A 16,185-nucleotide genomic window follows, 5' to 3' on the forward strand; every position below is an offset into this window, starting at 1 on the left:
ACCCGCAAACCTTGAGATCATAACCCGACCTGAAGTTGTATGCTCAACCGACTGAGCCACCCAGGTGCCCCTCATTTTCTTATCAATGTATTTTATATAACAAACGTTTTTCATTTTTAAATTATAATTTAGGGGCGCCTGAGTGGCTCAGGCGGTTAAGCATCCGACTTTCGCTCAGGTCATGATCTCGCGGTTCCTGAGTTCAAAACCCACGTTGGGCTCTGGGCTGACAGCTCAAAGACTGGAGCCTGCTTCAGACACTGTGTCTACCTCTGTCTGCCCCTACGCTGCTTGCACTCTGTCTCTCACATTGTCTCAAAAATAAATAAACATTAAAAAACATTTAAATTATAATTTATCTTTTTCTGTTATGAACTGTGCTTTTCATGTCATGTCAAAAAATATTTGCTTAGTTGAAGCCCACAAAACTTTCTCCTATCATTTCTTTTATAAATGTTATTGTTTTACATTTTTCAGTTTGGTCTGTGTGATACACCATACCCGAGTTTTATGTTGATGAGATGACTCGTGGCTGGAAGCCCCTACATAGCTTCGGGATGGGTGCTGGTTGCCACAGAAACCAACCATGTGGTTAGAGGGGTGGAACCTTCAAATCTCCAGAGAGTGGAGTGTGTGTGTGTGTGTGTGTGTAGGGGGGATATAGATAGAGGTTATATTAATCACCAGTGACTAATGATTTAATCAATACTCTCTAGGTAATAAAGCCTTCATACAAACCCAAAAGGACATGATTTGGAGAACTTCCAGGCAGGTGAACAAGAGTACCCCACTGCACCCCAAACTCCCTGGTGACAGCAGCTCTGTGCTCAATACCCTTCTGGACCTCACCCTATGTATCTCTTCATCTTGCTGGTTATTTGTATCCTTTAATATCCTTGGTAATAAACCAGTAATCTAAAAAGTAAATTGTTTTCCTGAGTTCTGTAAGCTGTTCTATCAAATTAATTGAACCTGATGGGGAGGGTCTGGGAACTTCTGATTTATAGCCAGTTGGTCAGAAGCACAGGTGATAATCTGCACTTGTAATTGGCATTTGAAGTGGAGGCAGTCTTTTGAGACTGAACCCTTAACCTCTGAGATCTGATGCTATCTCCAAATAAATAGCATCAGAGTTGAGTTAAATTGTAGATAACACAGCTGGTGTCTGCTGGAGAGTTGGAGAATTGCTTGATTTGGAAAAAAATCCCACACATTTTGTGACCAGAAGTACCAGAAGTATTGGGAATGAGTAGAGTGTTGAAGAAAACAGGTGAGTGTTTTCCATATTACTCTTTATCAGATTTTAAAAGTTTGTCTATTTCTAGTTTTCTGCAAGTGTTTTATAAAGAATGGCTGCTGTATTTTTTTTAATACAACTGGCAACCATCAGTTTGTTGTCTGTATTTATAGTTCAGATTCTTCTTTTTGTTTATTCATTTTTTAGATTCCATTTATGAATAAAATCATATGGTATTTGTCTTTCTCTTATTTAGCCTTATACCTTCTAGGTACACACACACACACACACACACACACACACACACACACCCCACATCTTCTTTATACACTCATGCTTGGATGGACATAGGTTGGTTCCATACCTTGGCTATTGTAAATAATGCTGCAATACACAATAAATAATGGCTCATATAACTTTTCAAATTAGTGTTTTAATTTTCTTTGGGTAAATACCTAGTAGTGGAATTACTGGATCATATGGTAATTCCGTTTTTAATTTTTTTGTACATCTATAGTTGACACACAATGTTACATTAGTTTTAGGTGTACAACTTAGTGATTTGACAAGTTTATACATTATGCTATGTTCACCACAAGTATAGATACCATCTGTCCCATTACATCGCTATTACAAATCAGTAACTGTATTCCTTATGCTCCACTTTTATTCCTGTGACTTACTCATTCCATAATTAGAAGCCTGTATCTCCCTCTCCCCTTACCCCTTTTTGCCCAACCCCCCATTACCCTCCCTTTGACAACCATGTTTGTTCTCTGTATTTATAGTTTTGATTCTGCGTTTTGTTCATTCATTTTTTTAAAGATTCCATTTATGGGGGCACCTGGGAGGCTCAGTCAGTTGAGCGTCCGACTTCAGCTCAGGTCATGATCTCACGGCCCGTGCGCCTTTGAGCCCTGCGTCAGGCTCTATGCTGTCAGTTCGGAGCCTGGAGCCTGCTTTGGATTCTGTGTCTCCCTCTCTCTCTGCCCCTCCCCATTCACGCTCTGTGTCTATCAAAAAATGAATAAATGTTAAAAAATTTTTAAAAAAAGACTCCATTTATGAGCAGAATCATATGATGTTTGTCTTTCTTGGACTCACTTATTTCAGTTAGCTTAATACCCTAGTCTAGTTCCATCCATGTTGTCTCAGATGGCATGATTACATACTTTTTTCAGCTGTATAATATTACATTGCATATATATATATATATATATATATATATATATATATATACCATATTTTCCTTATCCATATGTATTTTGACACTTGGATTTCTTCCATGTCTTGGCTATTGTAAATAATGCTGCAATAAACATAGGGGTGCATATACCTTTTTGAGTTAGTGTTTTCCCTGGGTAAATGCCAAGGGGTGGAATTGTATGGTATTTCTATTTTTAAGTTTTTGCAGAATTTCCATAGTGTTTTCCACAGTTGTACCAATTTACATTCCCACCAACAGTTCACGAGGGTTCCTTTTTCTCCTCATCATTGCCAACCCTGGTTTCTTTTGTTCTTAATTTCAGCCATTATAGCAGGTGTAAAGTGATAGCTCATTGTGCTTTTGATTAGCATTTTCCTGATGATTATGCTGTTGAGCATCATTTAATGTGTCTTTTGGCCATCTGTATGTATTCTTTGGGAAAAAAAGATTTTTTTTTCAGGTCTTCTGCCCATTTTAATCAATTGTTTTTTTGGTGTTGAGTTGTATAAGCCTTTCATATATTTTTGATATTAACCCTTTGTCAGATATATCCTCTCCTATTGAAAATACCTTCTCCTATTTAGTAGGTTGTCTTTTTGTTTTCTTGATGGTTTCCTTTGCTGTGCAAAAGCTTTTTATTTTGACATAGTCCAATAGTTTATTTTTGCTTTGGTTTCTTTTGCCTTAGGAGACATATCTAGAAAAATGTTTCTATGGCTAATGTCAGAGGAATTACTGCCTGTTTTCTCTTCTATGATTAATATGGTTTTAGGTCTTGTGTTTAGATCTTTAATCCGTTTTGAGTTTATTTTTTGTGTAGTGTTACAAAGCAGTCCCATTTCATTCTTTTATGTCCAGTCCCTGTCCAGTTTTCCCAGCACAATTTATTTGAAAGACTCTCTTTTACCCACTGCATATTCTTGCCTTTTTTGTCATGGATTAATTGACCATATAGGTATTAATTTATTTCTGGGTTCTCTATCTTGTTCCATTGATCTATGTATTTTTGTGCCAGTACAATACTATTTTGATATACTTTGAAGTATATCTTGAAATACGGGATTGTGATACCTCCAGTTTTCTTTATCAGGGTTGCTTTCGTTATTTGGGTTATACTGTGGCTCTACACAAATTTTACTACTATTCTAGTTTTGTGAAAAGTGCTACTAGTGTTTTGAAAGGGATTTCATTGTATCTGTAGATTGCTTTGGGTAATATGGGCATTTTGACAATATTAATTCTTCTAATCCATGAGCATGGAATATCTTTCCATTAATTTGTATCATCTTCAATTTCTTTTATCAGTGTTTTATACATTTCAGAGTACAGATCTTTTCACCTCTTTGGTTAAATTTATTCCTAGGTACTTTATTATTTTTGATGCAATTATAAATGATATTATTTTAATTTCTCTTCTGTGAAATCATTGTTAATGTATAGAACACTACTGATTTTTGGTATTAATTTTGTATCCTGCCACTTTACTGAATTTTTTTATTACTTCTAGTAGTTTTTGGGTATAATCTTTAGGAATTTCTATGTATAGTATCATGTCATCTGAAAATAGTGACAGATTAACATCTTTAGCAATATGAATGCCTTTTATTTCTTTTTCTTGTCTGATTTTTGTGGCTAGGACTTCTAGAACTATGTTCAATAAAAGTGGCAAGAGTCCTGTTCCTGTTCCTGACCTTAGAGGGAAAACTTTCAGCTTTTCAATATTGTTGATTATGTTAGCTGTGGGGTTTTCATGGATGGTCCTTATTATCTTGAGGTGTGTTTCCTCTAGCCACATTTTGTTGAAGGTTTTTTTTTTTAATCAGGGACGGATGTTGTACTTTGTCAAATCCTTTTTCTGCATCTATTGAGATGATCATATGATTTTTGTCCATCATTTTATTGATGTGGTGTATGACATTGATTGATTTGTGAATACTGAACCATCCTTCCATCCTGAAAATAGATTCTACCTGGTCATGGTGAATATTGTTTTTAATATATTCTTGTATGTGGCTTGCTAATATTTTGTTCAGGATTTTTGTATCTATATTCATCAAGGATGTTGGCCTGTAGTTTCCTTTTTTGTGTTGCCTTTGTCTGGTTTTGGTATCAGGGTAATGCTGCCTTGTAGAATATATTTGGAAGTTTCCCTTCTTCTATCTTTTGGAATAGTTTGAAAAGAAATGATATTAACTCTTCTTTAAATTCCTGGTAGAATTGTAAATCCATCTGGTCTTGGACTTTTATTGTTTGGTAGTTTTTAGAGTACTGAGTCAATTGAGTTCCTTGTAATTGGTCTGTTCAGATTTTCTATTTCTTTCTGATTCAGTTTTGGAAGATTGTATGTTTATAGGAATTTATACATTTCTTTTAGATTGTACAGTTTGTTGGCACATAATTTTTCATAACATTTTCTTTTAATCCTTTGTATTACTGTGGTGTCAGTTGTTACTTCTCTGTCATTTCTGATTTTATTTATTGGGTCTTTTCTTTTTTTTTCTTGACAGATCTGGCTAACAGTTTATCAATTTTGTTTATCTTTTCAAAAAACAGCTCTTGGTTTAATTTTTTCTATTGTTTTTTAAGTCTCTATGTCATTTATTTCTGTTGTGATCATTATTGTTTCCTTTCTTCTACTTACCTTGAGTTTTCTTTATTCTTCTTTTTCTAGTTCCTTTAGGTGTAAGGTTAGATTGTTTACTCTAGGTTTTTTTCTTGTTTCTTTGGTAAGCCTCTATTGAAATATACTTCCCTCTTAGATATACTTCTGCTGTGTCCCAAAGATTTTGGACCATTGTGTTTTCATTTTCTTTTGTCTCCATGTATTTTTTTATTTTCTATTCCCTTCATTGACCCATTGGTTATTCAGTATCATGTTATTTAGTCTCTGTGTGATTATTTTTTCCCCTTTTTTTGTGATTTATTTTTAGTTTCATACTGTTGTGGTCAGAAAAGATGCACGGTATGATTTCAATATTTTAAAATTTATTGAGGCTTATTTTATGGACTAACGTGATCTATTCTGGATAATAGATTTGGAAGCAAATGAAAATAAAACATGGCAGTCCAAACCCTTTGGGGTGCAACAAAGGCAGTCCTGAGAAGAAAATACATTGCAATTCCATCCTATCTCAAGTAACAAGAAAAATCCCAAATACAGAACCTAACCCACAACTAAAGGAACTAGAAGCAGAGCAGCGAAGAAACCCCAAAGTCAGCAGAAGAAGAGAAATAATAAGATGAGAGCAGAAATAAAGAATATAGAATCCAAAAAAAAGTAAAACAGATTTATGAAAAACAGCTGGTTTTTTGAAAGAATAAACAAAATTGATAAACCCTTAACTATGTCTCAAAAAGAAAAGAGAGAGAACCCAAATAGATAGTATCATGAATGAAAGAGGAGAGATCAAACCAACACCACAGAAATGCAAACAATTATTAGAGAATACTATGAAAAACTATAGGCCAACAAACTGGGCAATCTGGAAGAGATGGACAAATTCCTAGATACCCACACACTACCAAAACTCAAATGGGAAGAAATAGGAAATTTGAACAGACAAATAACCAGTGGAGAAATTGAATCAGGTATCAAAATTCTCTCAACAAATTAGAGTCCTAGACCAGATGGCTTCCCAGGGGAATTCTACCAGATATTTAAAACAGAGTTAATACCTATTCTTCTCAAGCTGTTTCAAAAAATAGAATTGGAAGGAAAGCTTCTGGACTCATTCTATGAAGCCAGCATTACCTTGATTTGAAAACCAGACAGAGACCCCACTAACAAAGAGAATTACAGACCAATATCCCTTATGAACATGGATGCAAAAATTCTTAACAACATACTAGAAAATCAAATTCAGCAGTATTGTAAAAGAATTATTCACCATGATCAAGTGGGATTCATTCCTGGGCTGCAAGGCTGGTTCAGTATTTGCAAATCAATCAGTGTAATACATCACATTAATAAAAGAAAGGATAAGAAACATATGATCCTTTCAATAGATGCACAAAAAGCATTTGACAAAATACAGCACCATTTCTTTTTTTTTTTTTTAACGTTTATTTATTTTTGAGACAGAGAGAGACAGAGCATGAACAGGGGAGGGGCAGAGAGAGAGGGAGACACAGAATCTGAAGCAGGCTCCAGGCTCTGAGCTGTCAGCACAGAGCCTGACGCGGGGCTCGAACTCACGGACTGCGAGATCGTGACCTGAGCCGAAGTCGGCCGCTTAACCGACTGAGCCACCCAGGCGCCCCAGCACCATTTCTTAATAAAAACCCTCAAGAAAGTCCAGATAGAAGGAACATAATATCAAAACCCATACATGAAAGACCCACAGCTAGTATCATCCTCAATGGGGAAAAACTGAGAGCTTTCCCCATGAGATCAGGAACATGATAGGGATGTCCACTCTCACCACTGTTGTTTAACATAGTGTTGGAAGTCCTAACCTCAGCAATCAGACAACAAAAGGAAATAAGTGGCATCCAGACTGGCAAAGAAAAAGTCGAACTTTCACTTTTTGCAGATGACATTATACTTTACATGGAAAACCTGAAAGACTCTACCCAAAAATTGCTAGAACTGATACTTGAATTCAGCAAAGTCACAGGATATAATAAAATCAATGTACAGAAATCAGTTGCATTTCTATACACTAACCATGAAATACCTGGGAATAAACCTAAACAAAGAAGTAAAAGATCTGGATGCTGAAAACTATAGAAACATTATGAAAGAAATTGAAGAAGACACAAAGAAATGGAAAAAAATTCCATGTTCATGGATTGGAAGAACACATATTGTTAAAATGTCAATACTACTCAAAGCAATCTAGACATTCAATGCAGTCCCAATCAAAATTGCACCAGCATTCTCTTCGGAGCTAGAAGAAACAATCCTAAAATTTGTATGGAACCACAAAAGACCCTGAATAGACAAAGAAATATTGAAAAAGAAAACCAAAGCTGGAGGCATCACAATTCCGGACTTCAAGATGTGTTACAAAGCTATAATCATCAAGGCAGTATGGTATTGGCACAAAAATGGACACATAGACCAACGGAATAGAATAGAGAACCCAGAACTGGACCCACAAATATATGGGCAACTAATCTTTGACAAAGCAGGACAGAGTATCCAATGGGGAAAAAAAATTCTATGTAGCAAGTGGTGCTGGGAGAACTGGACAGCAACATGCAGAAGAATTAACCTGGACCACACTCTTACACCATACACAAAAATAAACTCAAAATGGTTGAAAGACCTAATGTGAGACAAGAAACCATCAAAACTCTAGAGGAGAAAACAGGCAACAACCTCTTTGACCTCAGCCGCCTCAACTTCTTTCTCAACACGTCTCCGAAGGCAAGGGAAATAAAAGCAAAAATGAACCATGTGGACCTCATTAAGATAAAAAAGCTTCTGCACAGCAAAGTAAACAATCAAAACTAGGGTTGCCTACTTGGCTCAGTTGGTTAAGCATCCGACTTTGGCTCATGTCATGATCTCACAGTTTGTGGGTTCAAGCCCCGCATCAGGCTCTGTGCTGACAGCTCAGAGCCTGGAGCCTGCTTCAGATTCTGTGTCTCTTTCTCTCTGCCTCCTTCCTGCTCACATTCTGTCTCTCTCTCTATCTCAAATATAAATTTAAAAGAACATGGGAAAAAAACCTAAATGACAACCAACAGAATGGGAGAAGATATTTGCAAATGACATATTGGATAAAGGCTTAGTATCCAAAATCTATAAAGAACTTACCAAACTCAACACTGAACAAGAAATAATCCAGTGAAGAAATGGGCAGAAGACAGGAATAGACACTTTTCCAAAGAAGACATCCAGATGGCCAACAGACACGTGAAAAGATGCTCAACACTGCTCATCATCAGGGAAATAAAAATGAAAACCACATTGAGATACCACCTCACACCAGTTAGAGTGGCTAAAATTAACAATTCAGGAAACAACAGATGTTGGCGAGGATATGGAGAAATTGGAATGCTCTTGCACTGTTGGTGGAAATGCAAACTGGTGCAGCCACTCTGGAAAACAGTGTGGAAGTGCCTCAAAAAATTAAAAATAGAACTACCCCACGACCCATCAATAACACTACTAGGAATTTATCCAAAGGATATAGGAGTGGTGATACATAGGGGCGCATGTACCCCAATGTCTATAGTAGCACTGTCAACAATAGCCAAATTATGTTAAGAGCCCAAATGTCCATCAACTGATGAATGAATAAAAAAGATGCGGTATATATATATATATATATATATATATATATATATATATATATATATACAATGGAATACTACTTGGCAATAATAAAGAATGAAATTTTGCCATTTGCAACAACATGGATGGAACTGGAGGGTATTATGCTAAGTGAAATAAGTCAGTCAGAGGATGACAGTTATCGTATATTTTCACTTGTATGTGGAATTTGAGAAACTTAACAGAAGACCGTGGGGGAAGGGAAGGGGAAAAAAATTTCAAACAGAGGGAGGCAAACCATAAGAGACTCTTAAATACAGAGAACAAACAGTTGATGGGAGGGGCTAGAGGGAGGGAGAAATGAGTAATGGGCATTGAGGAGGGCACTTGTTGGGATGAGCACTGGGTGTTGTATGTAAGCGATGAATCATGGGAATCTACTCTCAAAGCCAAGAGTACACTGTATACACTGTATGTTAGCTAACTTGAAAATAAATTATATTTTAAAAAATAAATAAAAATAAAGGCTATTTTGTCTGATAAAAGCACTGATACCCAGGCTTTCTTTTCATTTACATACACATGGTGAAGGTTATTCCATCCCTTCATTTTCAGTCTGTGTGCATCTTTAGGTCTGAGGTCTTATAGGCAGAATGTAGATTTTTTTTTATCCATTCTTCCACTCTATGTCTTTTGAATGAAGGATATAGACCATTTATATTTAAAGTAATTATTCATAAGTATGTACTTATTGCCACTTAAAAATTTTGTTTTCTGGCTATTTTTGTAGTTCTTTGTTACTATCCTCTTCCCTTGCTCTTTTTTTCTGTGATCAATGAATATCTGCAGTGTTGTGTTTGGCTTCCTTTGTTTTATTTTTTTGTAGATATCATAGGTTTTGTGTTTGTGGTTACCATAGGATTCATATATAACATCTTAAGTAAATAGGAGTCCATATTAATTTATGGTCAATGAAGTTCAAACACATTCTTTAAAAATAAACCTCTTCTTTCTTTTTATTTTCTCTTCTTTTCCCATTTTATTCCCTTCTCTGCACTTTATATAAATGTTGTCTTATTTTATGTGTTTTCATTTATAATTTTATGCCTAATTATGGCACTTTCTTTCCACTTAAAGAAGTCCCTTTAATATTTCTTATAAGGCTAGATTAGTAGTGATAAACTGCTTTATTTTTTGTCTTTCTGGGACCTTTTTATCTCTCCTTCAAATCTGAATGATAACCTTGCTGGGTAGAATATTCTTGTTTGTAGGCGTTTTTTTTTTTCCTTTCAGCACTTTGAATATATCATGCCATTCGCTTCAGGCTTGCAAAGTTTCTGCTCAAAATTCAACTAATAGCTTTTTAGAGTTTCCCTTGTAGGTAATTTTTTGTTTCTCTCTTGCTGCTTTTAGGATTCTCTCTTTATCTTTAATCTTTGGCATTTTCTTTTTTTTTAATTTTCATTTTTCTTTTTTAAAATTTACATCCAAATTAGTTAGCATATAGTGAAACAATGATTTCAGGAGTAGATTCCTTAATGCCCCTTACCCATTTAGCCCATACCCCCTCCAACAACCCCTCCAGCAACCCTCAGTTTGTTCTCCATATTTATGAGTCTCTTCCGTTTTGTCCCCCTGTTTTTACATTATTTTTGTTTCCCTTCCCTTATGTTCATCTGTTTAGTCTCTTGAAGTCCTCATATGAGTGAAGTCATATGATTTTTGTCTTTCTCTGACTGACCAATTTCACTTAGCATCATACCCTCCAGTTCCATCCACATAGTTGCAAATGGGAAGATTTCATTCTTTTTGATTGCCGAGTAATACTCCATTGTATATATATATATATACTACATCTTCTTTATCCATTCATCCATCAATGGACATTTGGGCTCTTTCCATACTTTGGCTATTATTGATTAGTGCTGCTGTAAACATGGAGATGCATGTGTCCCTTCAAAACAGCACCCCTGTATCCTGTGGATAAATGCCTAGTAGTACAATTACTGGGTCGTAGCGTAGTTCTATTTTTAGTTTTTTAGGAACCTCTATACTGTTTTCCAGAGTGGCTGCACCAGCTTGCATTGCCACCAACAATGCAAAAGAGATCCTCTTTCTCTGCATCCTCGCCAACATCTGTTGTTGCCTGAGTTGTTAATGTTAGCCATTCTGACAGGTGTAAGGTGATATCTCATTGTGGTTTTGATTTGTATTTCCCTGATGATGAGTGATGTAGAGAATTTTTTCATGTGTCGGTTGGCCATCTGGATGTCTTCCTTGGAGAAGTGTCTCTTCATGTCTTTTGCCCATTTCTTCACTGGATTATTTTTTGGGTGTTGAGTTTGATAAGTTCTTTATAGATTTTGGATACTAACCTTTTATCTGATATGTCATTGGCAAATACCTTCTCCCATTTCATTGGTTGCCTTTTAGTTTTCTGATTGTTTCCTTCACTGTGCAGAAGCTTTTTATTTTGATGAGGTCCCAGTAGCTCATTTTTGCTTTTGTTTCCCTTGCCTCTGGACACATGTCAAGTAAGAAGCTGCTGCGGCCAAGATCAAAGAGGTTTTTGCCTGCTTTCTCCTCAAGGATTTTGATGGCTTCCTGTCTTACATTGAGGTCTTTCATCCATTTGAGTTTATTTTTGTGTATGGTGTAATAAAGTGGTCCAGGTTCATTCTTCTGCATGTCGCTGTCCAGTTTTCCCAGCACCACTTGCTGAAGAGACTCTCTTTATTCCATTGGATATTCTTTCCTGCTTTGTCAAAGATTAGTTGGCCATACATTTGTGGGTCCGTTTCTGGGTTCTCTATTCTGTTCCATTGATCTGAGGTCTGTTCTTGTGCCAGTACCTTACTGTCTTGATGATTACAGTTTTGTAGTATAGCTTGAAGTCTGGGATTGTGATGCCTCCTGCTTTAGTCTTCTTCTTCAAGATTGCTTTGGCTATTCCGGGTCTTTCCTGGTTCCATACAAAATTTAGGATTCTTTGTTCTAGCTATGTGAAGAATGCTGGTGTTACTTTGATAGGGATTGCATTGAATATGTAGGTTGCTTTGGGTAGTATCGACATTTTAACAATATTTGTTCTTCCTATCCAGGAGCGTGGAATCTTACCAAAGAGGTGACAAATCTATACACTGAAAACTATAGAAAGCTTATGAAAGAAATTGAAGAAGACACAAAAAAATGGCATTTTCATTATTATGAGCCATGCTGTGGACCTCCTTGGGTTCATCTTGTTTGGAACTCTCTGATTCTTGAATTTCGAGGTCTATTTCCCTCTTTAGTTTAGGGAAGTTTTCAGTTATTATTTCTTCAAGTAAGTTTTCCACACCCCTCTGTCTCTCTTTTTCTGGGACCCCTGTAATGTGAATGTTTGTCTGCTCAATGTTGTTCAACACATCTTTTTATCTTCAGTTTTTAAAATTCTTTTCTTTTTGATGCTCAGCTTGTGTGCTTTCCATTACTGTGTGTTTCAGATCACTGATACATTCTTCTGCATTCTCTAATCAACTTCCTTTCCCTTATAGTGTGTTTTTTGTTTCAGTTAGTGTATTATTCAGCTCTGATTAGTTACTTTTAATATTTTCTATCTCTTTGTTTATATCTTAGTTCTTCCATGTTTTTGTCCAGTCCAGTGAATATCTTTATAATCATTACTTTAAATTCTTTTTCAGGCATATTGTTTGTTTCTGTTTCATTTAGTTCTTTTTGTTATTTAGTTCTTTTTATGAGTTTTTTCCTTGTTCTTTATTTTGGAGCAATTCCTCTTCCAATTTTGCTTGACTTTCTGTGTTTGTTTCTATGGATTAGGGAAAATGACTTCTTCTAAAGTTGAGGGAATGGTCCTCTCTATGGTGACCCCTATGCAGAGTGTGTGTGCTTGGTGACTTTGCTGGCTGGCTGGAGCTGGGGCTGTATATGCTAGTTACTCTTTTAAACCATGGCTTTTTATGGAAATAATAAAGAAAACAATAATAATAAAGCAAAAAGAAAAACAAAGAAAATAATAAAAGAAGAAAAGAGAAAATTTTAAAAAGAAAAATGGAGAAAGAAGAAAGAGAGAACAAGAAGAGAACAAAAAGGAAAATAAATAGAAACCAAAACAAATTTTCAAACGTAAAAAAAAAAATTAAAAATTAAAAATACAACAAACCAAAAAACCCCACAAACCACAGCTTGTTTTCTGTGCACCAGCACCACAAGGTGGCTGGTGTGGGCTTATGGACCCTTGGTTTGCTGAGGTTGCCAGGTAATTGTGAGCCAGACCCTACTCTGGTCTCAACTTTTAAGATGGAAGGGGCAAGAGCATTCTCATAGCTCCTTGCCCCTTTCAAACCATGACTATTTTTCTATGCCCCGTGTTGGCTAGGGCCGGTGTGAGCTTGAGGACCCTGGACTTGCTGAGGTTGCAAACTTCCTTTGATGACTAGAACAACTAGTTACAGCATCAGGGCCCACCCCTTTCAGTGTTGGTACCCTCCATTTATGGTGTCTGAATTTGCCCCTTATGATGTCCAGACCCTGCTTTGGTCTCTGCTTTTAAGGTGGAAGAGGAGAGCACTTCCACAGCTCATTGGCCCGTTTAAGCTGTGGCTTCTTTTTCTGTGTCTCAGTAGGATTAGGGCTGGTTTAGACGTGTGGACATTGGGTTCCTTGTATTCACAAGTTCTCTGAGACAACTGGACAGGACCGTTATGGTGTCCAGACCCTGCTTTGGTCTACGCTTTTAATGTGGGGTAGTAATGTAAACTGTCATTTTCTTGTCCTAACCTAGAGAGCTTTCTAGCCACTCTGCTATTTGACAGAACTCTAGTGTTGATTCTTTTATATGCTAGTTGCTCTTTTAAATGGTGGCATTTTTTTCTGTGCCCAAGGACAGAGGGATCTGTTCCTTGTCCTTCAATACTATCCCTCCTCAGTGCCCTTTGCAGTGTTGGAGATTGGGGTTCCCGTTGCTACTGTGTCTCCATCTGTCTTGCTGTTCTCTTGCCATTCTCTATATCTTTGGTTGTTCACTAGCTGTTTAGTTAGGCCTCAGTTATTTTTCATGAGGAATTGTTCTATTAATAGCTGTAATTTGGTGTGTTCATGGATGAGGTGGTTTCAGATCTTCCTATGTCACTACCTTGAACAATGTTATTAATTAAAAAACCTCCAGACTGCTTTCCACAGCGCCTACATCAATTTTCATTTCCACCAACAGTGCACGAGACTTTCTTTCTTGCCTCATTAACATTTGTTATTTCTTTTTTTTTTTTTTTAATTTTTTTTTTTTTTTTAACGTTTACCCATCTTTGAGACAGAGAGAGACAGAGCATGAACGGGGGAGGGTCAGAGAGAGAGGGAGACACAGAATCGGAAGCAGGCTCCAGGCTCTGAGCCGTCAGCACAGAGCCCGATGTGGGGCTCGAACTCACGGACCGTGAGATCATGACCTGAGCCGAAGTCGGACGCTTAACCGACCAAGCCACCCAGGCGCCCCAACATTTGTTATTTCTAGTGTTTTTGGTTTTAGCCATTCTGAGAGGTACAAGGTGATATATCAGGGTGGTTTTGATTTGCATTTCTTTGATGATTAGTGATGGTGAGCATTTTTCCATGTGTCTATTAGCCATTTGTATGTATTCTTTGGAAAAATGTCTATTCAGGTCCTCTTGCCCATTTTTAAATCAAATTATTAGTTTATTTGGTGTTTAGTTGTATAAGTTCTTTATATATTTTAGATATTGAACCCTTATTGAATATATCATTTGCAAATATCTTCTATTTAGTAAGTTGCCTTTTTGTTTTGTTAATGGTTTCCATTACTGTAATTTTGGCATTTTGTAATTTATTTTCATTTAATTGAGAAAAATTTTAAATTTCTTTTGATATTAATTTTTTTGACCTGTATGTTATTTAGACATGTTATTTAGTTTTCCAATATTTGAGGATTTCCAAGATATAGTTATTATTTATTTTTAGTTTAACTTTCTTATAGTCTGAGAACAAAATATTACATGATTTCTATTGTTTTATATTTGTTCAAGTTTATTTTATTGCCCCAAATAAGGTTTACCATAATGAGTTTTCCATCCGACAGGAAAATAATGTGGATTTTTTCTGGGTTTTTTGGTTGAATTTTCAATATATATCAATTAAGTCAGATTGGTAGTTGGTATTATTTAGTTCTTCTATATCCTTACTGATTATACATTTACTTTTGTTTAACTGACTACTGAGAAAAGAATGTTGAAGTCTCCAGCTGTGACTATGGATTTGTCTCCTCTTTATTTTAGTTCTATATTACTATTCTTTCTTTATTCAGTTCATATATTTTGAATCTCCATTGTTAGGCATATACTTATATAGAACAATTGGATCTTTTTATCCTTATGTGTTGCCTATCTTTATCTTTCATCATATTTCTTGTTTTGAACATACATTGTCTAATAGAAATATAGCCACTCTAGTTTAATTTTGGATAATTCTATTTGTATTTTTGCATATCTATGCCTTTATATGTAAAGAGGGCTTCTTTTAGATAACATTTAGTTGGATCTTTTTTAATCCAGTCCTACAATTATCTTTTAAAAAAAATATTTATTATGTTTATGTTGAGAGAGAAAGAAGAAGTGTAGAGCAAGGGAGGGACAGAGAGAGAAGGAGAGAGAGAATCCCAAGAAGACTCCATGCTGTTAGTGCAGAGTCTGACATGGGACTCAATCTCATGAACTGTGAGTTCATGCCCTGAACTGAAATCAAGAGTCAGACACTTAACTGACTGAGCCATCCCGGCACCCCTGGCAACCGTTGTCTTTTAACTAATGTGTTTATACCATTGACATTTAATGTAATTTTTAACATGAGTGAATAAAAATATACCATCTTGCTAGCTATTATTTTTATCTATTCCATGTGTTATTATTTTTTCTTACTCTTCTGCTTGCATTTGATTTAATTTAGCATTTTGTGACTATTTTATCTTCTTTATTGACATTAATTATACATATCAAAAATAATTTTGTGATACTTTAGGGTTTACAATATGCATGTTTAGTTTAACTCTATTTTTAGGTAACACATTTTCACACATAGTGTAAGAGCCTTTCAAATTGTGTATCTGATTCCTCACTCTCATTTTTTGTGCTGTTTTCTGTTATATATTTCACTTTCACTTATGCTACAAACACAGAATATATTGCTACTACCTTTGCTTTGGACAAACAGTTATGTTCTAAGTAATTCAGAAAATATTAATTTTTTTGTATCTTCATTTATTCTATTTTGGTACTCTGTTTTATTAAGTAGGTTCAGTGTTTTTTTTTTAATCTAATATCATATCCTTCTTCCTTAAAAAATCCCTTTAACCTTCCTTGAAATGCAGGTCTACTGGTGATGAATTCTCTCATTTGTGAGAGAATTCTCTCATTTGTGAGCAGGGGAGGGAAAGAGAGAGAGAGGGAGACACAGAATCTGAAGCAGGCTCCAGGCTCTGAGCTGTCAGCACAGAGCCTAACACAGGGCTTGAAC

Source organism: Neofelis nebulosa, chromosome X (genome assembly GCF_028018385.1).
Source record: "Neofelis nebulosa isolate mNeoNeb1 chromosome X, mNeoNeb1.pri, whole genome shotgun sequence".
Lineage (NCBI taxonomy): Eukaryota > Metazoa > Chordata > Mammalia > Carnivora > Felidae > Neofelis > Neofelis nebulosa.